We start from the raw sequence: 24,188 nt of genomic DNA, 5'->3' as shown, positions 1-24,188 counted from the left end.
ACTTATGCTTTAATAATATTCATAATCCCTCAGCTCCATATGTACTTTCTCACTCACTCCTGAGCCTTTACATATGCTGTTCACAGTAGTTAGAATAATCTTTCTCTCCCTATTTATCTGTACTACTAATCTTTCACATTTAAATGGCCTGAGTCTTTAACTGTGGTAAATACCCCATGGTACCCAGAGCTTCTACAATCATAGAGTATCACACACTTCATTGCTTAACTTATTATGATAGTTTTAAAAATTATTAATACAAAATATGCTCAATGAGTCCAAGACCATGTTCAAGGTTTAATTTTTGTATCTTCAACAGTATTACAGGCTCTGAATAAAGTAGGCGCTCTATAAATATTTATTGAACAAACCAGGGTTTTATCAGTTCTTGCCTCTCTAGCTAAGATATGATCTCAGCTATCTAAACATTTCTGTCTCTAAAGTATTGCTGCAATTATTTAGAGATTTTCACATTGTGGTAGACTGAAGAATAATCTCCCAAAATGTTCAGATCTGAATCCTTGAAAATTATGAATATGTTCGCTTACATTGCTGAAAGGATTTTGCAGATGTGATTAAGTTAAGGATCTTGAAATGGGGAGGTTTTCCTTGGTTAGCTGAGTGGGCCGAAAATCGTCACACACTTTCCTAAAATATCTTACCAAAACCACACCACCTCTGTGAAGCCCTCTCTCTTTTCCCAGACAGATATGGAGGTTTCTTTCTTTACGTGTTTATAACAAATTAAAGAAACTTCAACTTCTATCACTATGTTATGATATTTATGGTCATGTCTGACTCTTCCTAGACTAGAATGGTTTTTGAGGGATTGGACTATATGTTCATTTACCTTTGTAAATCCAGTATGTAGGACTTAGTACAATATATTGGATACAGAATTATAAGCCCGATAGGAGCAGAAACCTTTGTTGCTCATCCTTGTACCCCAGAATCTAGTACTATGTCCGATGAGTGTAGTAAGAGTGAGGCAAGAGGATGCAAGTCAGAAAAAGGCTATGTGACAACAGAAGTAGAGATCAGAATGACAGACACTTTGAAGATGGAGGAAGGGCCCTGAGCCCAGTAGTGCAGATGGCACCTAGAAGCTGGAAAAAGCAAAGAAACGGATTCTCCCATGAAGCCTACAAAAGGAACACCACCTGCCAACACCTTGATTTTTAGTCCCAAAAGACTTATTTCAGACTTTTATCCTGAACAGGACAGAAGCAAAAAAATGGAATTGATCAACATAAAAGCAGAATTTAATAAGGTAGAAAATTTTTTAATGATAGAACTAAGAAATAAGCAAATGAGATAATTGTTTGCCAGCCAAAAGATAGAGAGGACAAATATACTAAAACAGAAGTGACAAAGGGAAGTATGATAAAGTATATTTTTAAAAACTATATTTTGTATAATTCTCTGCAAACAACCTAAAAGCCTAAATGAAATGGCTCACATTATAAATTTAACAAAACTGACCCTGATGTGGATAAAAAGCCTAAACAAAACAATGACTACAAAAGAAATAAATAAATTTGTAATAGAATTTCCTCACAGAAAAGTGCCAGTCCCATATAGTTTCTTACAGGGATTTTTCCACACCTTTTAAAATCAGGGACTTTGAGAATACCTAAAACATTGCAAAGTATAGAAGAGTAGGGGAAAATTCTAAATTATTTTCATGACATGAGCTTAATATTTATAACAAAACTCAACAAAACTGCACCTTAAAAAAAAATCTATAGACCGGCCAGGCGTGGTGCCTCACGTCTGTAATCCTAACACTTTGGGAGGCCAAGCGGGGGCGGATCACGAGGTCATGAGATCAAGACCATCCTGGCTAACACAGTGAAACCCCATCTCTACTAAAAATTCAAAAAATTAGCCAGGCATGGCAGCACGTGCCTGTAGTCCCAGCTACTCGGGAGGCTGAGGCAGGAGAATCACTTGAACCCGGGAGGCAGAGGTTTCAGTGAGCCAAGATCGTGCCACTGCACTCAAGCCTGGGCAACAGAGTGAGACTCCATCTCAAAAAAAAAAAAATCTATAGACTTACATCACTGATTAGTATTGATAAAAAAAGTATTCAATAATAGTGAATCAAATAATGACATTAGAAAATAATCTACAAATTGGTGTTTGCTCCAGGATGTTTGCTCCAGGGTAGTTCAGTATTAGTAAACTTACTCATCAAATCCATTATATTAGTCAATGGGGTTGGCCTGAGCACTGGGAAAGGGGTGGGTAGAAAATACTGTCTCAGAAAGACATTGAGAGAGAACACATACTAATCCTATCTGGAAATTTACGCTCCTCTTCAGCCATTCACGTCTCTTCTTAAGGATACTCTCCAGCTTTACTGAACTCTTTGCAAACTCCAAAAATATCATATTCTCTTAGATGTTGTGTAGGCTGGTCCCCCAGCCTAGTCTACCAGGAAATTATTCGTTTTCCTACAAATCTTACTTAAACCCACACTACCTCTGTGAAGTCCTTTCTTCCCAGGGAGATATGGAGGTTTCTTTTCCTATGTGTTTACAACAATTTAAAGTTTGTTACTGTATTATGGCTTTTTGGTCGTGTCTGACTCCTTCTAGGCAAGTATGGTCTTTGAAAGATGGGACCGTAAATCTTTTTACCTTTGTAACTGCAGTAGTAGGACTAGGAATCATATATAGAATACAGAATTATAAGTCCCCATGGGAGAACAGACCTTCTTTTTGCTGTTCATGCTTGTATCCCAGAGTCTAGTACTATGGTGCACATAGATGTATATTTACTCAATAATATGAAAGACCCAAATATGCCTTTATGGAATTGACCCTGTAGTTATACCTCACCATCTCCTACTTACCCCAGAATTATTTATTAACTATCTCATGTCTTAGGTCTCAACCCCCTTCCCTAGTTAAGAGGGGGCCCTGTTGCTAAGCAGGTTAAAATAGGAGGCTGATGAAGAAAATCTCTGTGGAAAATACTGAAGAGGAACACAGGAATAAAAATACCTCTACTCTGATGATGCCTTATATTAAGGCAGATGCAGTTGGCTTAAACTTCTACATTGGCTCATTTCTATGAATGCCACACCTCTCAACTTCAGGGACTTCCAGTGAGGTGCTTCAAAACAATCTCTGGAGTCAGTGCAGAGCTACTCCCTTGGCGAATCTCTTCACTGACACTCAATGGGCCATCAGGGTGGGACTTTGCCTCTGCTAAGCCACAGGAATACACCAAATCCTGCTCCTGAGAGGAAGGGAAAGACAAAGGATCATAGGACGTAAACCCCTTGAGGAAATTTCAATCTGGAATTTATTCTATTTATAACAAGGCTCGAGTAGCATATTTATTTTCCCCATCTCAGACCCTAACCTCAAGTGAACTTACTCCCAGATTCACACACGTAAACATATGCACCAGCACCATCTCAGCAAGGAGGTAGCTGCAACAAAAAGCAGCAGGTGGGAGAATATTATATTACATATTTAACTACAGGATTACTCCAAGAATTACATTCCCTAAAATTATTCCCTCCATTGGAAGCAGACTGTAGCCAATAGGAAGAGAAATTGCTAAAACAAAAATGCGTTCGGTTGGATGAAATATTTACCTAAAACGGAAATATATTTATGAAGACATAATTCTTCAGAATTGTAAGGTAAAAATAAAATCCTATACCCACCAACTGACTGAAAGGACCATCTCTGGGACAAGGGCACCCCAGAGTAACCTTGAACATTCAGTTCTTGGCTAGGACAGGATGGAGGGGTCAGACACACCTTATTATACCTCTCCCTTGGAGCTGTGATGAGGTTTTCTTCCCTAAAGGCTAAACACAAACCAGCCCTTTCAAAAGACTCCATCCCTAAAAGCAACAGAAAGTCTGATGCTGCCCCTCCTTTTTGCCTGGTAAGAGGCCACCAACCAAACGGTGTTTCTGGCCAGTCTAGGGAGGACGTGTAGTGAGGCTTTTGGTGTCCTTTGCTTCACCTTTTGATGTCAGAGAGCTGAAAACTCCACCCCCAGATCATGCTAACATGGCCATTTTTTTTACAGGGGTCCCATGAAGGAGCAGGAAACTCAATTGTGGATGCACACGTTTTTCCCTTTATTAATGTTCATGACTCCTCCTATACCTTATTGTATATCTATATTTGGCCATTCCACTCAGCATGTATTTCTTTTCCCTTTGCCCCTCCCTAGACATGTCTGTTTCTGGCTTCTTGCCAGAGGCTGTGCTTCCCAGCCTGTCAGAATGGCCACACTGCAGGCTGCAACCCTTTATGAGAAATAAAGCTCTCCCTTCCAAATTTGAACTTCCTCATTCTTCAGTTGACAATATCATCATTCTTCTAAGAAGATACCAGTGAAATTTCAAGGATGATTCAGCACGATAATGAAATGTTTGTAATCATTCAAGATATACTAAATGCTGAAGGAAGTCAGTTTAGAAATAAGAAGTAGGACAACCAAAGGATAGAACTTAGAAGAGGACAAATAAAGGATTTTACAGAAGCCACTCATGAAAAGAGATCCACCAATTCTGAGATAAAAGAACTGGGTTTGAGTAAGCCACTTGTTGTAAGAGTGCTCATCAAGATTTTCAGAAAAAAATAAACAGAGCTAGTCAATGATACCTGGTAATAAAAGATATTTTGAATTTCAGGCCATAGAGGGTAGCATGCTAAGTGTATTTTTAGTTTTGGGAATTAGAGTAAAATGAAAATAATTTCTGAAGAAGGCTCCAGCCAAACTCTAAAAAGAAAAAGAAAAAAATGCAAGGTACAGAATATTTGAAAAATTTATTATTAATAGTTGAAAGTACATATTTTAGAACTGGACTGATCCGGTCACCATCTAGTTTTGCCATGTTACTTAACCTCTCTAAAGGTAGTTTCCTAGCCTATAAAATGGAAATAGTCACACATAGCTGTGAGTTTTATTTAATTGAGAAAATGTATGTAAATTGCCTGACACAATCCCTAGCACAAGAATAAGACTCAATCATAACTAATGGTGGTAGCAGTAAGAGTGCTACTACTAGCTGACCATTCTGAAAGTTGAGCCTGAGTGAGTGATTACTATACACTGTGCAGTTGTAACTTCTTAACACATTAATTCATTTAATCTTCACAGCAAATCCATAAGGTTCATACTTTTATTAGTACAATTTACAGAGAGTAAAACTGAAGCATTCATAGTTAACTTACTTGCCTAAAATGAGCTTAAGTAGCAGAACCCATATTTAAGCCCAAGCACTATCTCTCCAGATCCTTCTTTGTTAGCCACTAACCTTGTGGTAGTGCTATCAAGTAAATGGGCTTGCTGTCTGATATGCTCAGAAGCCAATAACCATGGCACCAGCTTTTGAGAAAAGAAAGGTTTTACTGCAAAACTGGTCAGCAAGGAGACATGAGCTGGCTCAAATCTGTCTTCCTGATTTGGGGTCTTGGACAAGTTTTAAGGGACTGAGAGAAAGGATTTAGTAATACTGGGTTGATAGAGTCTAACTGGAGGGCTTCAGATTTAACCATTTATGGTAAAGTAGGTTGAGGTAGATTTGAGCCCAGATCTTCCCGGCCAATGAACCCACTGCTTCTCAAAGAGTTTTGGCATCCAGGTTGCAGGCATCTTCCTGTCTTCTTGGTTCCAAAGGGAGGAATCATTCATTCCAGGTGTTGTTCGAGGTCAAAGCTTTTGGCTCTGTTGTACCTACAAGCAAACTCAACATTTTGTTATCCACATAACAGACCCAGTTTGGGCTGATCCTGCAGTTACAAATCCCTCCCTTTTTGTTTAGTTTATTTCTCAATCTTGAAGGAATTGAGTGTCTACCACTCTAGCTACTTTTTGTTGACAACGGACATAGGTCTGGGTTTGAGGAATGAAATTGTTTCATAATTAATTGCAACTGTTCATGGGTCCTGGGTTGAGGTCAAACAGGTGGGTCAGGGAATTATTTTGATATTTAATAATTATTTCATGAGCAGGGGGAATTGATTTAAAAAGACAAGATAGACAACAGGTAGAGAACTTGAGAGAAGGAAGAGAAATCTCAACACATACAGAAATATAATTTTTAGCTTAAGTAGACCCTCAAAAATAGATCTTATTCCTGATGAAAACATGTTGTTTACATATTATATCCAGGTTTGTTAGAGAACACTAGATGGAGTCAAGTGGCTTTTGGTCTATTATTATTTGGGTCTGTCTCAACTTTTTTAGAAGTATTAATGTAAACACAGCATGACATATTAAAGCATAAACACCTCTTTGTTTAGCTAGTATATAATCTAGGGTAATTTTATTATCTAGTATTACTTTAGCCAAAGCACCTGGCTCTCTCTGTTGAGCCGCCATGGCCATTGTGGTCTCCTTGGCAAGCTTTTTCAGGGCAATGGAAAGGTTTTTAATCATATGTTTATGAGAAGCAACTCCCCACCATGGCAACAGAGTTTGTCTAAAGAAATATCCTATATCATCTGGTGGGCCACCTGGTAAATATTTACCTGGGAGGAGGTTTAGCATAGATCTTTTGGCCATTATGAACAGTTTTATGGTGTTAGTCTAATGCCTAGCATCACTAATGTCATAGACAGAGAAAGGAGTGACTAAGTACCCTAGTAAACAGATGTCTTTTGGGCATCAGCTGTCAAGGCATTCATAGTCCCAGGGCTGGTCATTTGTTTCATAGACAAAGACATATCCTGAGGAGGCGCATAGAATACCAGCTATATTAACATTTAAGTTCTCAGTTTGAGGAATTTTACTTAGGACTTGGTGAAAGTAGGAGCCAGAGTATAGAAGAGTCTAGAAGAAGTTATCTAACTTACAAATTGGTAGGGAAGAGGGCAGTCCCTGAAGGTATACTAGGTTCTTTTTATTTAAATCTTGACATAATCATGTAGATCTACAGTTTGAGGACACATCAGTGTATCTCTCCTGGACCAGAGGATAGAAAACAGGAAGTGGATAGTAGGTGTGTCAAGTAAACAGATGACTTCTGTTTCTGAGTTAGCCAATGTCTGACTTCTGTGGGCATAGGCCCCTTTATCCTAACATAAGTGTCTTTGAAGGGGATGTTAATGAAAAACAGGGAACTAATGATCCTCCACTAGCAAATCTGACTTATACCTGTGGGTTTTTGATCATAAGTTACCAGAAAATTAGGCACTTTAGAGAAGCTGGTCACAGAGATAAGCAGCAGATCAGTGTGATCAAGTGCAGAGGAGGGTTTTTGATGACATCTCTAACATTTAGATAGATTTTGTGAGGTAGGTAGGGATTGGGACATTTTTATCAAGAAATTATCTTTTTGGCCATGTGTGGTGGCTCATGCCTGTAATCCCAGCACTTTGGGAGGCTGAGGTGGGTGGATCACTTGTGGTCAGGAGTTTGAGACCAGCCTGGCCAACATGGTAAAACCCTGTCTCTACTAAAAATACAAAATTTAGCCAGATGTGTTCACTTGAACTCAGGAGGCAGAGGTTGCAGTGAGCCGAGATCATGCCACTGCACTCTAGCCTGCACGACAGAGGGAAACTCTGTCTGAAAAAGAAAAAAGAAAGAAAGAAAGAAAGAAATTATCCTTTTATGTTGAGGTTAAGGCAAGCAAAAGGATATAAAAGGATATAATAGAGGAAAACTGTGGGCATTTTAAACAGAGGAAATCATTTTGTTTCCCTGAGAGGAGATATTTGGCTGATAGAAAGAAAAGGATCAGAAAAAAATAAACTCTACCCAAGGAAGGGCTATAAGGTCCTAAATATATTTTTGAGGTTAAATCAAGGAGGTAGAGGTGATTAATTCAATAGTGTAGAATAATATATATGACAACAAGGTAAAAATTAAGTTGCATTAATACAGGCCTCACCCAATATCTTGGGCAAGCTGTCTCCTTTAGTTGTCTCCTGTTTCTGCCCTCGTAGTTCCATCAGATGGAGGCTGGTTTTAGAGACAGAAATGATTTTCACTTATCTGGAGAGTCAGGAGCCCTTTTGGTCTTATTGGGTTTTTTAAAAAGTAACTTAAGATCAGTTAGGGGTTTCCAAGTGTGTTCCTGGGTGGAAAAACTGGTTGTGGGCCTCCACAGCCATCTAGTATATGGTCAGTCTGGTCCTTTGGTTTTTCTTACCTGTGAAGGGCATGACCTGTTTGGGAATTTTACAGGGACCAAGAGGAATCTTTTGAAAATGGGAATAACTTTTACCCATGAATGATGAATTTAGGGCCTCAACCCTTTTAACTTTATTGCTGAATGGATCACTAAAGGAACTTCATAGGGCCTAATCTATTTGAACTGTAGTTGGTCTTCAGGGTGGTGATTTTTCTAGGTCCTAAGTTGTACTCAGTTTCCTAGACTTAGACAATGTAAAGGAACATCTATAGGAAACATTAAAACAGCTAGAAGTGTAATTATGTATAGCAGACAAAGTTATACCCAGAGACTGTACACATTTTATAGCATCTAATGCATTTACCCATCATGATGATTTTCAATATTAAAATAGTATTTAGTCGTAAGAAGGGTTGTCCCACATAGAATTCTGTAGGGGCTAAACTGGTGTTTGCTTTTAGGGGCCATTCTTACTCTAAGCAGGGCAAGTGGCAAGACCTTATCCTATGTTAAATTGGGTTTTTGACACATTTTGGCAAGTACATTTTATAAGATATTGTTTATCTTTTCAGTCTTTCTAGTAGACTGGAGCCTCTAAGAGATGCTTAATTTCTACTGTATCCTAAGAGCTCCATAAACTTCTTAGGTAAGTCTGGTATTTGTTGTCACTTTGAATTGAAATAGACAATCCGAAGTAAGGAATTATGTCTTTTAATAAAGCTTGAGTTACCTCAGATGCATTTTTTGTTTGACATGGAAAGAACTTGACCCGTCTAGTGAAGGTGTCTACAAGTACCGACAGGTATCTATAGTTTCCTCCAGCTCCTGGCATAACTGCAAAGTCTATTTGACAATCTTGTCTTGTTTCTCTTCCTCAGGTTTAGACCCCTTTGCCTGCTGGAGGGGGTCCTGTCTTTGGATTCTCTGTAGCACAAATAAGACAATTTTGGATAGTCTTTTGTACATGCAGCCTGACAACAAACTTCAGTAACTAATGATAGGTTGTGTTTCTTCTATAATGAGTTCTTTGATATAACTGGGAAATAATCCTTTATCAAATGCTCAGGGACAAGAACTATTCCTTGTTCACTGCAAATCTAGACTTCTTTAGTTATTTTATACTGTTCCCTCTCCAACTCGAGTATGAGTAAGAAATCCCTACTGGTTTGCTCTTTCTAGATTTACCTTTGAGTACTGGGTTTAAATAAGGACAGATTCATACTTGGAATAAGTACCAGAGCCTTTGTTTTAGGCTGTTTTGTCCTAACTGTATGTTTTTCTACCTGATCAGCTAGATTATTGCATTTAGTTATCTAGCTATCAGTCTTTTGGTGTCCTGGGCACTGCATTATGGCCATTTTTTTACAGCAAAATTGAGTCTAATAAGTCTATGTATGTCTAATAAGTCTCTTGTATGTTTAATTTTATTTTTTTGAGATTAGTGAATCTCTGTCTTTTATATGGCTCCATTTACATGCACTACCAAAAAGACATATTTGGATTCTATATAAATGGTTACCTTTTTATTTGTCCTGAGGTGTGAAGCTCGTGTGAGGGCAATAAGTTCTGCCTTTTGGGCAGAGATACCTGGTGGGAAAGCCTCAGCTTTTAAGATTTTCTGGTAGGTCACTAGGTGTTTATCTGGCTTTTCAGAGACCCTGATCCATGAAGCTGTTCACATTGGTAAACATTCCCAGGTCTGGGTATTTCAAAAAACTGATTTGTCAAGTCAGGCCTGTTTTTGTAGAGCCTCTTTGGGATTTCAGGTGGTATCTTTCTTCTAATTGTAATAAGACAACTTAGAGGGTGCAGGCTTGTTTAGGAGACACTCTAATATTGATTCATTCTGGTGAAAAATTACTTGTGCATTTAATTTTGTTAGCAAGTCTTATCCCAACAAAGGTATTCGACATTCAGGCATATATAGGAAGCTATGTTTAAATAGGTTTTTCCTCTATGGCATTTGAGTGGTTGAAGGAAAGGCTTGCAAGGATGTTTCCCCAGATACACCAGTAATAGCAGTGGTCTTTGGGAAGATGGGGACTTGTCTTATGTTTGGGATAGAGTGTGTAGCTCCATGGTCAACTAGAAAATCTATACATCACTTTTCCACACCAACTGTCATCTGCACTTCTTTGTGGGAAACGTTGACAGAGCTAATAGAGTGTATAGAAGTCCCTGGGTCTCATCATTACTGGTTGCTATCAGTAAGCTGTGGCATATGGTGTGTTGACCTGTGGGGAGTTTTATCTTAAAAGACTATAGACAAGTATGTTATTAAAGTTTCCCATTTTGTATAGAGTTTTATCTGAAATGACTGGAACAAGATCCTGTACAAACGAGGTGTTCTGGGTCTGTGGTGTGGTGATTATGGGGATTCCTCTTCAGAGAATCACCAATGGGCTAGATATTCCCTCTTACATGTCTCAGAGGGTCCTAAACACCAGATGGTATTGGGCCGCTCGAGATGTTGGGGTTACCAAGATCCCTTATGTGCTCCTCCTCCTGGATGAGCTGTTGAAGTTCTTTCTGACCCAGGAATGGGGGATTGGTTTATCACTTTACATCATAAGCCAATGGCCTCAACACCTCTGCCAGGCTCTTAGTCACCTAGGAACACCCTAAAGGGCAGGAGGAAGCAATGTATTTCATCTTTGGAATCCAAGGACTTTCATTTAAATAAACTTCTAATGAGGTTCTTGTCACAACCATCAAAAATTTTAACCTCTGTTAGGATGAATAATTATGCAAACCAAAAACTCAGAAACACAAAGGAAAACCAAAACCAAGCCAAATTGAGTACTCTAACAGTTACAGCACCTTACTATTGCACTTATTTTTTCAGACCCTAACCCAAAGCCAGGACTGAAATAATCTAACCAGGACCTCCCTAGGGTGGTAGGATTCAAACCCATGAAGCTACACAAAAATAAGACTCTAATCTACAGTCCTAGACCAAAGATAATTTAAGGTGTAAGCACATATTAACAAGGTACTGACTCCAAAAGACATCTTATCCAGAAGCAATTTCTTTCCTCAAAAGAGAAAGTAGCACTCAAAGGGCCTGAAATGTCATGACAGAGAATAAGGACCTCACAGCTAAGCCTCTGGATAAACTGGTCTAGGTAGCACCACTCAGGGTCAGTGAAGAAACTTTAGTTCCCACTGAGGGGCTACAGTGCCTTGGCAGGCATCGGCCTCACATTGGGCACCTATATTTGTTATCAAGCAAATGGGTTTGCACATAGAAGCCAATAACTATGGCACCAGCTTTTGAGAAAAGAAAAGGCTTTGTTGAAAAACCAGTCAGCAAAAAGAAAGGACTGGGCTCAAATCTGTTTCCCTGATTTGGGGTCTAGGGCAGGTTTTAAGGGATCAGAGAGCAAGGGAAAGGATTTAGGAATGTTGATTTGGTAGGGTCTGATTGAAGGGCTTCAAATATGACTATCTATGGTAAGATATGTTGAGGCACATTTTAGCCCAGGAGCTTCTGGGCCAATGGACCCCTCACTATTGAAAGAGGTCCGGCTTTCAGGTTCCAGTCATGTCTTGGTCTTCTTGTTTCTAAGGGGAGGAATCTTTGGTTCTGGGTATTGTTAGAAGTCAAAGCTTTTACTGTTGCACATGCCTGGGCTACATGATTTGCAGTTATGTAGCTGTTGGCAGTGTGAGAGACAAGCGTTGTTTCTCTGGCCAGGAAGTAAATGAAAAGTGCTGGTATCAGAGACTAAATTAATCACAGCACCAAGCAACATCCTGCTTTTGGTGCTGCCATGAGCAACAGGCTTCTCTGCTGTGTGATCATTTGTCTCCTAAGAGCAGGTGAGTCCTGGGCACAGGTGAGGAATCTCTATTACTGAATTCACAGGATCTAACTATAAAATGTTTCTTCATAAAAGTCACATTAGTCTCCTCTTTCCCAGGCCCTGTCTTTATTTGATCACCCATTTTTCCCAACAGGCCTCAAGGATGCTGTAGTTACACAATTCCCAAGACACAGAATCATTGGGACAGGAAAGGAATTCATTCTACTGTGTCCCCAGAATATGAATCATGTTGCAATGTACTGGTATCGACAGAACCCAGGACTTGGACTGAAGCTAGTCTATTATTCACCTGGCACTGGGAGCATTGAAAAAGGAGATGTCTCTGAGAGGTATCATGTTTCTTGAAATACTATAGCATCTTTTCTCCTGACCCTGAAGTCTGCTAGCACCAACCAGACATGTGTGTATCTCTGCGCCAGCAGTTCATCCACAGCACTGCATAGCCGCCACATCCTCTCCACATAAAAAAAGGTGCATACCAAAGAGGAAAAGCCTGCCCTCAAAATTCCTCACCCCAAATAAGAGAAGTTACCTCACAAGTATTGACAAAAAGAGCCAAACTCTGTAAAATATTTGAAGAGATTTATTCTGAGCCAAACATGAGTGAGCATGGCCAGAGGCAGAGGCTCAAGGGCCTAAGGACGTGTGTCCAAGGTGGTCAGCCTACAGCTTGGTTTTATACCTTTTTGGAGACATCAGACATCAATCAATACATGTAAGCTGTACATTGTTTCAATTTGGAAAGGTGGGACAACTCAAAGAGGGGGCTTCCAGGTCATAGGTGGATTCAAAGATTTTTCAGAATGGCAGTTGGTTGAAAGAGTTAAGTTATCGTCTAAAGATCTGAAATCAATATAAAGAAGTATCTGGGTTGTGGGGACCAAGGTTCTTATTATGCAGATGAAGCCTCCAGGGAGCAGGCTTCAGAGAGAATAGATTGTATTTCTTAATCAAACTTTTAAAAGGTGTCAGACTCATAATTCTCTTCTGGATCAGGGGAAAAACCTGAAAAGGAAAGAGAATTATCTACAGAATGTAGACTTCCCTCATGATAGACAGCTTTGTAGGGCCATTTAAAAATATGTCGGAAAATACATTTTGGGGTAAAATATTGATTTTTTTCAGGGCCTGCTATGAGTCATGTTGGTGTCTTATTGCTACAAAGGGTCTGTTTTGTCACTCATAAGGTTTCCATTGTAATGTTAATGCTGGTTGGTTGTGCCTGAATTCTAAAGTGAAGAGAGTATAATGAGGCATGTCTGACCCCACTTCCCACTAAGAACTGAACTGGTTTTTCATGTTAACTTTGGAATGCTCTTGGCCAAGAGAAGGGGTCCACACAGTTGGTTGTGGGGCTTAGGATTTTACTTTTGGTTCACACAAAATTATGCCAAAGCCCTCCCCTAGGTTTGATATGCCCTGCTTCCCTCTTTCCATTTTTGTCCTTCTAGGACACCTTTTTGGTTGTTATTAAACCCTTCATTTCTTGTCAATATCCCACTAGACTATAGGGCATCAACACAATATGAACACTTGTCTTGGTTTATTTGTGCTACTATAGCAAAATAACTGAGATTGGATAATTTATAAACATGAACTTGTCACAGTTCTGTAGGCTCAGAAGCCCAGAACAAAGCACCTCAGGTTCAATTTCTGGTGAGGGCCTTGGTCTCTGCTTCCAAGATGGCACCTTGAGTGCTATGTCATCACATGAGAAAAGTGCCTAAGCTAGTTCCCTACCCTTTTATGAGTCACTAATCCATTCATGAGAGCAGAACCCTCATGACCTAATCACTTCCCACCTCTTAATACTGCCACAATGGGGATTACATTTCAAAATGAATTTTAGAGGAAACACATTCAAACCACAGCACATTTCTAGACAAACTTTCAGACACAGATGTAGGGAAATTTTAATGAAATTGAATTTTAACCAAGTGAAGACAAATAACCCACAGATTTGCAAATACCCTTCTAAGATTCTTCAAAGATATCTCAATGGTTAATCATGTTGTTTGGAAAATGTGAACAGTGACAGCAAGACCTTCTCAGTGGTACAATGGCCTCAGCAGCAGTAAAAGAGGGTAGTAAACATTATGCAGACTTTGTGTGGGCTCTGGATCACCCACAGAGAAGAAAGTTATTTTGTATGTATGTGTGTAACTCTATGTTTAAGAGAAATGAACTGTTTATTTACAGGGATTATTGAGGAGCAGAACCTCACTTGGGTAGATGCAGGTGTAACTTTTAAGATCAATATCCATGGCTTTGAATAGATAGGCTAGAGATATAGCAGATTTGCTGAGTAGTTCCCCAAAGATGCATGTTGGGTGATACCCACCTATATTAGTTTTCCAATTACTGCAAATTCAGTAGGTTAAAGTAACAATTGTCTTATCTCACAGTTCTGTATGTCTGAAGTCCAGGAAAGTGTGGCTGGATTTTTCTCAGGGTCTTATAAGGTGGAAATCAAGGGGTCAGCTGTCTGCATTTTCATCAGGAGATTGGCTACTCCTCCTAGATTATTCCTAGTACTAGTAGAATTTGGTTCCTTGTGACAGCAGGTCTAGGGTCTCCATTTTTTATTGGCTGTCACCTCCTTGCAGTTTCTTTCTGGTCCCCTTGATCTTCAAATGCACATCAAATCTGTCTCATGTTTAAAATCCTGTGATACCCACTTCTGCTTCAAGACAGAAAACTCTGCATTTAAAGGGCTCTGGTGATTAAGTTAGGCCAACCTGAATAGTATTTATTTTGTCAAATAATGTAACATAATCGCTGGAGTGACATATCATATTTTTAGGTTCCACTCATGCTGAAAGTGAAGGACATTATACATGGGCATGAGTCACTGGAGGTCATTCTTGGAATTCTGCCTACCATACCAATGGAGATCAAATGCCAGGAAAGTCAGGAATAGAAATTCAGAGAGCATACAATCAAATACATTAAATTAGAATTCAAAACTATTCAAGAGATGGTTCAGAGTTTTGGCCAAGCAGTGGATCAAATTTTCTTACTACTGCTTAATCAAGGATACAGTACAGAAGTAAAATGAATTGATCTTTATTAAAATGGAGCAAAGACCAGGTCTAGGAAGGAAAGGCAAGAAGGTGGAATAGATTTGCTCTTACTGGAAGAACACTGGAGATTCAAGACAAGAAACAGAATTGTTTTAGTCCCTGCGTTAACAAATAAAAGAAAGATGAGACCAGAACAGTTGTCAATGAAGGAGCAGTGAAGTAGAAAGGAAGGATGGAGTGAATGTGGAGAGCACTTTTCTGAAGAGAATAAACTTAGTTGTCAGATGAAAGGAGATATATAATTAGCTTTGTCCTTACAAATTTTGAGGTAACTTACCATGGAAATACTTTTTCTTATCAGTTGATTAATCAGGGGGGGAGGTAGCACAATCCTTTGAAATTCCAGTGAGTAGAAAACTAGGCTCGACCTCAAGATGAAGCCTCAAAAAAGAAATGTCTGTTAGAATCCAGTTAACAGGAGAACACCTACTGCGACTTTATTATCAGCAAGTTGGTGAAAACTTCCTGAAGAAGAAATGTGGGATGATACAGAAACTGATTAAAGTCTCAGAACAGCAAATAGTTTCTCCTCTTGTGAATTAATTCACCTTCCACAATTAAACAGAGATAACTCAGGGTACCTCAAATACTGATGAGCTTCACAGAAATGAATTGCCACCTAATTCCATTGATGGAGAAAGATAAGACAATGAGCAAAGAAAAGGTACTTTCAGAGAGAAGAATTGTTGAGAAGGTAGCAGTCCTTTCTCTTTCCATGAGGTAGTTGCTATTCATTACTCTGTGATGGGGACTGGGAACACAAGAATCACCACTTATGGATTAATGAATTGAAGATTTGTACCTTCCATTTTGATCCAAATTTGAACTTAAATTTATTCAGGACACCAACTCAATACTTCTACCTAAAGGTAAAACTCATATCATATTTCCCTCCCAAGCTGCATTTCCTCTGAGTTCCTGACTTGACGGAGTCATTTATTTGTACAATATATGAACGCTGAGAGTCGTGCCACATTTCTCTCTCTTTTGCCCTGGACATCCAATTTTTATGCAACACTTTCATTTCTAACTCCTAAATATCTTAGTTTACTATCTCAATCACTGCAACCACTGACATGTTTATGCCCTTTTTACTAGCTTGTAAATAAATATAAAAGAGCTCATTAATCTCTCTAGTTCCTTATTAATCCTCATTTCATCTAATCTAGTATTAGTATTATACCCAAGTATAATCTTCCAAATTGCAAAAATCTGTTTCTATCAGTCTTTCTGCAGCATCCTTCACTGGCTCCCCCATGGTCTACAATATATACAATCTAAGTTTTAAAAAGAAAAAAACTTATGACTATCCCTTAAATATTTTGAAAAAAGGAAAATTAGTCCTTTACTAGAAAAATAGCACTGTATTATAATGTCAAGTTCACACTAGAGTCTACGATGGTGTCAAAGAGCTCTATATTTTTCTTCTTGAGTCACTCTGATATCCCCCCACAGTAAGACCATTACAGTTGGTGTATTGGTCTGTTCTCACACTGCTATGAAGAAATACCTGAGGCTGTGTAATTTATAAAGCAAAGAGGGTTAATTGGTTCACAGTTCCACATTGCTGGGGAGGCCTCAGAAAACTTACAATCATGGTGGAAGGCAAAAGAGAGGCAGGCACCTTCTTCACAGGGTGGCAGGATGGAGTGAGTGCCAGCAGGGGAAATGCCAGATGCTTGTAAAACCATCAGATCTCGTGAGACTCACTCATTATCATGAGAACAGCATGGGGGAAACTGCTCCCATGATTTAATTACCTACTCCTGGTGCCACCCTTGACACCTGTGGATTATAGAGATTATAATTCAAGGTAAGATTTAGATGGGGACACAGAGCCAAACCATATCAGTTGGGTACTGAGAAGGACATACTGTATTAATCATGCCTTCTTATTGTCTGTATTTTCTAATGTTTTGACATCCATATTTTCCGATGTTTTGACATCTGGGGACTTGCTGATCTTGGAGGGACTGACCCTCTCAGGGTTAACTCATTCCTAGGGGTAGCAAACTGCTTTCCCTAGAGCATGCCTTTCATATCAAATCAACCAATCCAAACCTCTACTCCAAACCACCTTCTTTATTGGGCTCTCATACTCTGAGCCCCTATTCTCCTACCCTAATTACCACAGGGCCAGGTACTAAACAACTTGAGATAATCCCTACACTTTGTAGCCTGCTCAAAAATTTAAACTAGCCAATGCTAAACCTATTTAGCCTGTGTACCCTGCCTCACTCATTTGTTCAGTGAAAACCACAATAAAGTTTCTTGCCAATGTTTCCTGTCACTCCTTCTATCTTCTGACCCACTGTTGTGATTCTTATTGCTATGATTTTTTTCTAACTTGGTCATGAGGTCTCTCTTTTTAGACTAGCCATAAACCAATATAGCCACTCTCTAGGAGACCTCTGACTCAGGGGAGGGGGAGTTAGAGTCAGGTGTGAGTGTCAGGTGAGACACAGTGGAGGAAGTGAAAACAAAATGCATGAAAGGAAGAAATTTATTACTCACAGAACCCAAAGAGGTTAGAGAGGCCCAAGAGAAGTGTGAAGATGGCACGGAGCTCATCCAGTTGAGGAGGGAAGAGAGGGCACAGGCAAGGGCAAGAGCGGGTGGGTGAGGGCCGGTGGAACTATCCCTTAGGCTTTCCTATGGGGGTTATGGGTCAGCTACTTTAAATGTTTCAGAAGGAGGAAACTTACTTGCAGGACTCTAGCATTGGCCATTAGGCTTTATCATGGTCAGCAGCTCTGGAGTGTGTTGGGTTTTGGGTCAGGGGAATGAGAAATAGACCATATAGCTGACAACCACACAGGGAGAAGTTTTAACTGGGTCAAAGATGACAGAGTATGACTGGGTTTCAAATAATTTGTTTCAGGCCTTAAAAAAAAATTGGGGCCAGGCACAGTGGCTCACATCTGTAATCCCAGCACTTTAGGAGGCTGAGGCAGGTGGATCACTTTGAGGTCAGGAGTTCTAGACCAGGCTGATCAACATGAAGAAATCTCTACTAAAAATACAAAAATTGGCCAGGCATGGTGGTGCACACCTGTAATCCCAGCTACTTGGGAGGCTGAGGCAGGAGAATTGCTTGAATCTGGGAGACAGAGGTTGCAGCGACCCAAGATCATGCCACTACACCCCAGCCTGGGCGACAGAGCGAGACTCCATCTCAAGAAAAACAAACAAACAAAAAAACTGGGCCTGTGTGGCCCTGCATAGTGTGTCATGCCCCTTCTTCTTGGGAACTGTAAGTAACAAACTATATTTTCAGTGGCAGCTGTCTCCTGATCCATTAGCTCTACCATACCTGAATAATAATAGCACTCATATTCTAAAACACTTGCTTCTTATGAGTAGGAAGGATGGGTCAGTGCTTCAGAATCCCAGACATGTCCAAAGGAAGAGGTGAAGAAAACCAAATGACCAGATCATACCCAGCCTCATTGAAACACACACAATATAATCACCCCTTTGTCTCTATGTGTTCACCAACTCTGCAAGTACACCTGTGTATAGTATGCTGACAAGCTCTGTCTTCTTCAATCTGCTAAATCGTTTTCTACTTTCCTACATTGCTGTGGGCCAGGAGAGCCCTGGATGTAATGGAAAGTGGGGAGGGGTTAAATCCATCTAGGAAGGAGATGGGTGGGTAAAAAAAAATTGTGTAACATATACAAAGGTTTCTATGATTACAAGCCTACTATGAAATCCAGTCACACCTACCACTCACAGTCCCACTTACTTTGCTCTAAGCAACACTGATCTCCAAACATGCTGTGCATAGTATTTCCCTTACATGGCACACCTGCAAATTTATTCTGCACTTTCAAATATAACTTAAAACAATAGCACTACATGAAATGTGCCATTTTCCCAAGAAGATTGTAGACTCTTTCCCCTGTACTCGCCATACCTTACACAATTCTCCCTTTCTGCAAATACCAAATTATGTTTCTTGGTATAGTGATCTTCCCATGGGCCTACAAAATCCATGTGGTCAAATGACATGCCTTTCCATTATTCCTTCCCTAGAATCTTCTCCTATGCGTGACATCCATGTTTAATGAATGATCAGACACAACATAGGAAGAGGGATGCTGACTTTTATGTTTATGCCTCTATTCTCAGGATCTGAAACAGCACCTGATATTTAACAGGTGTTCATTATGTGTCTGTTAAAGAAAAAAAAAACATCAATGTCTACAATGATTTGATCCTGGGTTTGCCTCTTCTCTCCTTCTTCCTCCAAAGTAGATTTCTTAAATTTAACAACCCTTGCCTTCCTTTTCTGTCTAAGGGCTACTGGTAGGTAGGATAATGACCCCAAAAGCTGTCTATGTCCTAAACCTCAGAACCTGTAAATATGTTACCATACATAATAGAAGATAATTAAGTTTGTAGATAGTTTAGTGTGCTAATTAGCTAACCTTGAGGCAGGAAGATTATCCTGACTTATGCAGGTGGGCTCAGTGTAAACACATAGGTACTCAGAAGTGACTATGATGAGAGTGATGTGAGAACTTTACCTGCTGTTGCCACCTGAAGATAATGAAAGGGGCCACGAGTCAAGGAATATGGGAGGCCTCTAGAAGCTAGAAGAGAAAAAAAACAAAACAAAAACATATTCTCTCCTAGAGCCTCCAAAGAGCAAAGTGCCAATGAGACCCATCCTGGACTTCTAACCAAAAGAATTGTAAGATAATAAGTTTGTGTTAAGCCACTAAGTTTGCAGTAATACGGTATAGCACTAAGAGAAAACTATTATAAGGCTCTATTTCCAAGCAGCTGAAAAAAGGCAGCTGATGAAGGAAGTCGCGCTGGGAAGTAGCCTAAGAGGCAAAAGTACAAAGGCAGGAGTTTGAATCAGATGATGCCACTTTTAAGGGTGGATTTGTCAGAGACATATGAACCAGAGCAACTCCATCCTAAGTAGGAGCTGGGTAAAATAAGGTTGAAACCTACTGGGCTGCATTCCCAGATAGTTAAGGCATTCTAAGTCACAGGATGAGATAGGAGGTCAGCACAAGATACAGGTCATACAGACCTTGCTGATAAAACAGGTTGCAGTAAAGGAGCCGCCCAAAACCCACCAAAACCAAAATAGTCACAACAGTGACCTCTGGTCATCCTCCCTGCTACATTCCCACCAGCGCTGTGACAGTTTACAAATGCCATGACATCAGGAAGTTACCCTATATGGTCTAAAAGGGGGAAGCATGAATAATCCATCCCTTGTTTAGCATATAAACAGGATATAACCATAAAAATAAGCAGCAAGCAGCCCTCACGGCTACTCTATCTATAGAGAAGCTATTCTTTTATTCCTTTATTTTCCGAATAAACTTGCTTTCACTTTAGGCTATGGACTCCCCTTGAATTCTTTCTTGCTTGAGATTCAAGAATCCTCTTTTGGGGTCTGGATAAGAAGCCTTTCCTGTAACAGCTTTGTGGTGATGATGAAGAGACCGTAGCGAGGAAACCCCTGAACCAAAGGATAACTTTGGGTAAGTGTTGGGGTCGTGTAACATCTTCCTGGCAAACCCTGAAGGGATGATACTAAGGAGACCTCCCCCCAACCCAACGAAATAGACTGCAGCACTGATTGGACAACTTTGGATAAGTGGTGGAGTACCTACTCAGGTAAAGAATGGGATTGGGATAGAGGCCCAACTTAGGGGAGTTAGAGTCTCTCCTAAGACAGAGTGGGTTAAAGGCCCCTCTTAATAAAAGGCAAGGACACTTGAATGACCTTGGGTTAGAGGCCCAATTTAGGAGGATTAGAGTCCCTTTCTAAGATTTAGGGGGTTAGTGGCCCCTCTTAGAAAGGTCGCTCTGGGTAAAGTCCCTTTGAGCTAAGAACGGGCTTTGCACTACAGGATGTTAACTGCTATTCTCTTTGGATTAATCTGCCTTGAACTCCTTGCTGACAGCTGTGGGTAACAGGATTAGGCATGTACAGGATCATGGGACATGGGGAACTATTTCTCCCTAAAACGGAAAACTTGAGAGCTGATGGGACTGCTGGAAAAGATCCTTCACAACTATCAAGCGGCCACCTGAACTGTTCAGTGTCACTGCAATGGGTGGGTCTTTCTCTGGTCTGAGTGCCTCCCCTTCCCGACCCTGCCTCAGGCATTGCTTTCCTCTTTCTCTCTCCGTCTCTCTCTCTTTCTCTGTGCAAACTGGTTGAATTAATGGTAAAAATCACTGTTTATCTCCTATAAAGTTTTGATTAATGAAAGAAAGGATTTTTGATGCTAGACTTAAGCTGTAGCAAATCTGATGTGCTTTGTGTGTTTTTCTGTATTATTCTGTCATAAAGAGGGGTACCTTATGATAGAACACTGGCTTAGGACACCTGTAAACCGCTTTTCAAGGCAGAACAGCAAACTGGTCTGTTACAAACTTTGCTGCAGTTTCCTGAGAAAAACTGGATGAGATTTTTTTCTTGTCTCGCATGTCCTTGGGAGCTTGAAGCTGTAACCATGTGGCCACGTTTTCTGTTTTCACAATGGCATCCTGTGTTCAGGGTTCAATTTCTGCCTCAGGGGATGAATTTTTTTTATCTTCTCCTGTGTATGTATTTACATGTATTATGGGTGTGTGATGTTTATTTCTAAAACAGCATTGATTAATGGGTTTAATAATGAGAGCTTAACTCAAATATTTTGTCAGAAAAGTAAAAAGTATAATGCCTTTTAGTTCATGTGACTTAAGGAATTTTCCAGAAATAAAGACAGTTTTAAAGATCAGTAAAATAAAAATATCTTCAAAAATGTAAACATTTGGCTTAAATTAGGCAGGTCAGATATTAAGATTGCTAAATGCTTGAAGGTCATAAACTGCTTCTTTAACTTTTGAAAGCTGTTCAATTTACCTACCTTGAAGTCATTAGATTCTAGATAAGACCTGGGGACCTGTGGAGTTAGCCACGCCCCCTAGCTATGCTGGAGTCAGCCTTTATCTGCACTTCTGCCTGGTGTGTCCCAGGCTAGGCTCCACACCTAGTACATAATTAAAATCTCAAATTTAGCAACTTTTGGTGAAAAACCTTGTTAAGAGTCAACATTATAACATGTAATTGATACTACTGAAGAAACAGTTTTATATGCAATTATGTAAAGAAAGTGAAATGGCCAGGCGCGGTGGCTCACGCCTGTAATCCCAGCACTTTGGTAGTCCGAGCCAGGTGGATCATGAGGTCAGCAGATTGAGACCATCCTGGCTAACATGGTGAAACCCCGTCTCCACTAAAAAAATACAAAAAAAAAATTAGCCGGGCATGGTGGCAGGTGCCTGTAGTCCCAGCTACTTGGGAGGCTGAGGCAGGAGAATGGCATGAACCCAGGAGGCGGAGCTTGCAGTGAGCCGAGATCACGCCACTGCACTGCAGCCTAGGCGAAAGAGCGAGACTCTGTCTCAAAAAAAAAAAAAGAAATATTTTTAATTAAAAAAAAAAATAAAGTCATGGGAATTTAGATTTTTGCCTAGATTAAAGCATTAAAGGATGGTTTCAAGTTAGGATGAAGCTGACTGTTCAAGAAAGCTGTGGAAGGGTTGTGAAAAAATAACTGTAAAAGAGATTCTGTGTGCAAACATCGGCTAAAATTAAAGGGGTATTATTCAGTTTTTCTGGAAACTGAACATTGGAATAAAAGCACTACTCTACTCTTTAACAAAAACTTGTAAAGGGTTATAAAAGGTTTATAAAAACCTTACCTTATGGTCAATATGCTTAGGATTGAATACATTTGTCTATAAAGTTTTACTAAGAACTGGGTTTGACATCAATAATGCACAAATGCAACAGTGACATTTGGCTTATTTAATATTACAATAATACAAGAAGCATTATCAAATACAAAATGGCATTTGGGTTTCTTTGGGCTGTATTTCTATAAATGTGTTACTAGTACATGTTCCAAAATTATTTTTAAAAATTCTTTAATCCTGATATGACTTAGTGTATGTTATTAATAATTGTTCATTAAAATCATTGTGTCCCAGAAGCAACCACATTTTTCTAGTCAATCTTGGCTTTAATTGTGGCTGTCCTAAGACTTCTGGTTATCCACAGACAATTGTTGTCTTGTTTTGGTTCTCTTTAAAAGGTGGTTTAGAATTAACTGTAGGACTCTACTGGTGCTTTTAAATGCAGATTTCTGATAAGTTTGGACATTGTGACATCAGAACAGAGGGAAACCTTTCAGGACTCAGGGAGAGCTAAAATGTTCATAAATATCAAGCAGAACAGAAGTTAACTGCATGGACTAAACTAGCAAAAGTCTAAAGTAACCTTTTTAACTTTTTGTGTAAAATGTTGCTGATCTTTTGTGTTTCAGAGTCAAGAAAACTTTTGAGCTATTATAGCTTTTAGCAATTGAGTAAAGTATACTTGTGTGAACAAAATTGAGAGCATATTTTTTCTTTTTACCTGATTTCTCTGGATTTTGTAAACTAGTTGTGAGTATTCTTAATTTATGGCAATATAGTTATTTGCATGAGTGTAATAAGAATCTGTTGGGTTTTGTTTTGTTTTTTCTTTATTATTATTATTTTTGGCAACAAGACACAATTGGAGAAACTGATTATTTTACGAAGACTTTGATGGAATGGTACACTCTCCTTTAAGGAATCAAACTTGACTTGCCAAGTCAATAAAAGCCCCTTGGGGAACTGGCCTCAGACCTTTGCTACAACAGTCCCTGTACATGATTTCTGACCTGTGGTAAGTAAATAATGTCACCTTCTAACAGGTCCAGGAGCCCCAAGTTATCTTGGGACCCCAAGAGGAGAGGAATTTACTCAATTCATAGGTATTTGAGGGTACAAACGCATGGTAGGGCTCAGCTCAAAAAGAGTCTTATCTAAGATTCCTTCTAAGAAACAAAGTTTCATCAAAGCCAGTGTTAAAAGTCTATGTGAAAAATAATTATTGTTGCTGTACTTTATACAAATAATCAGGCCAAGTATAATAAAGCAAATTAGTCTCACTATGACTTGTCTTTAGTAAAAATGGAAAACAGGAGAGAGAATATTATGTTTCAAGACCTATGTTACACTTGTTATTAAATTCTAGTCTCATCAGTTGTTAAGTTTGTTTCTGCAGTTTAGGCTAACCCTGCTTCTTCCTGTGAACCAACCGGTGATCTTTGT

This window comes from Gorilla gorilla, chromosome 13 (assembly GCF_029281585.2).
Source record: "Gorilla gorilla gorilla isolate KB3781 chromosome 13, NHGRI_mGorGor1-v2.1_pri, whole genome shotgun sequence".
Taxonomy (NCBI): Eukaryota; Metazoa; Chordata; class Mammalia; order Primates; family Hominidae; genus Gorilla; species Gorilla gorilla.
The sequence above is the reverse complement of the archived record's forward strand: the minus strand, read 5'-3'. Positions refer to the sequence as shown.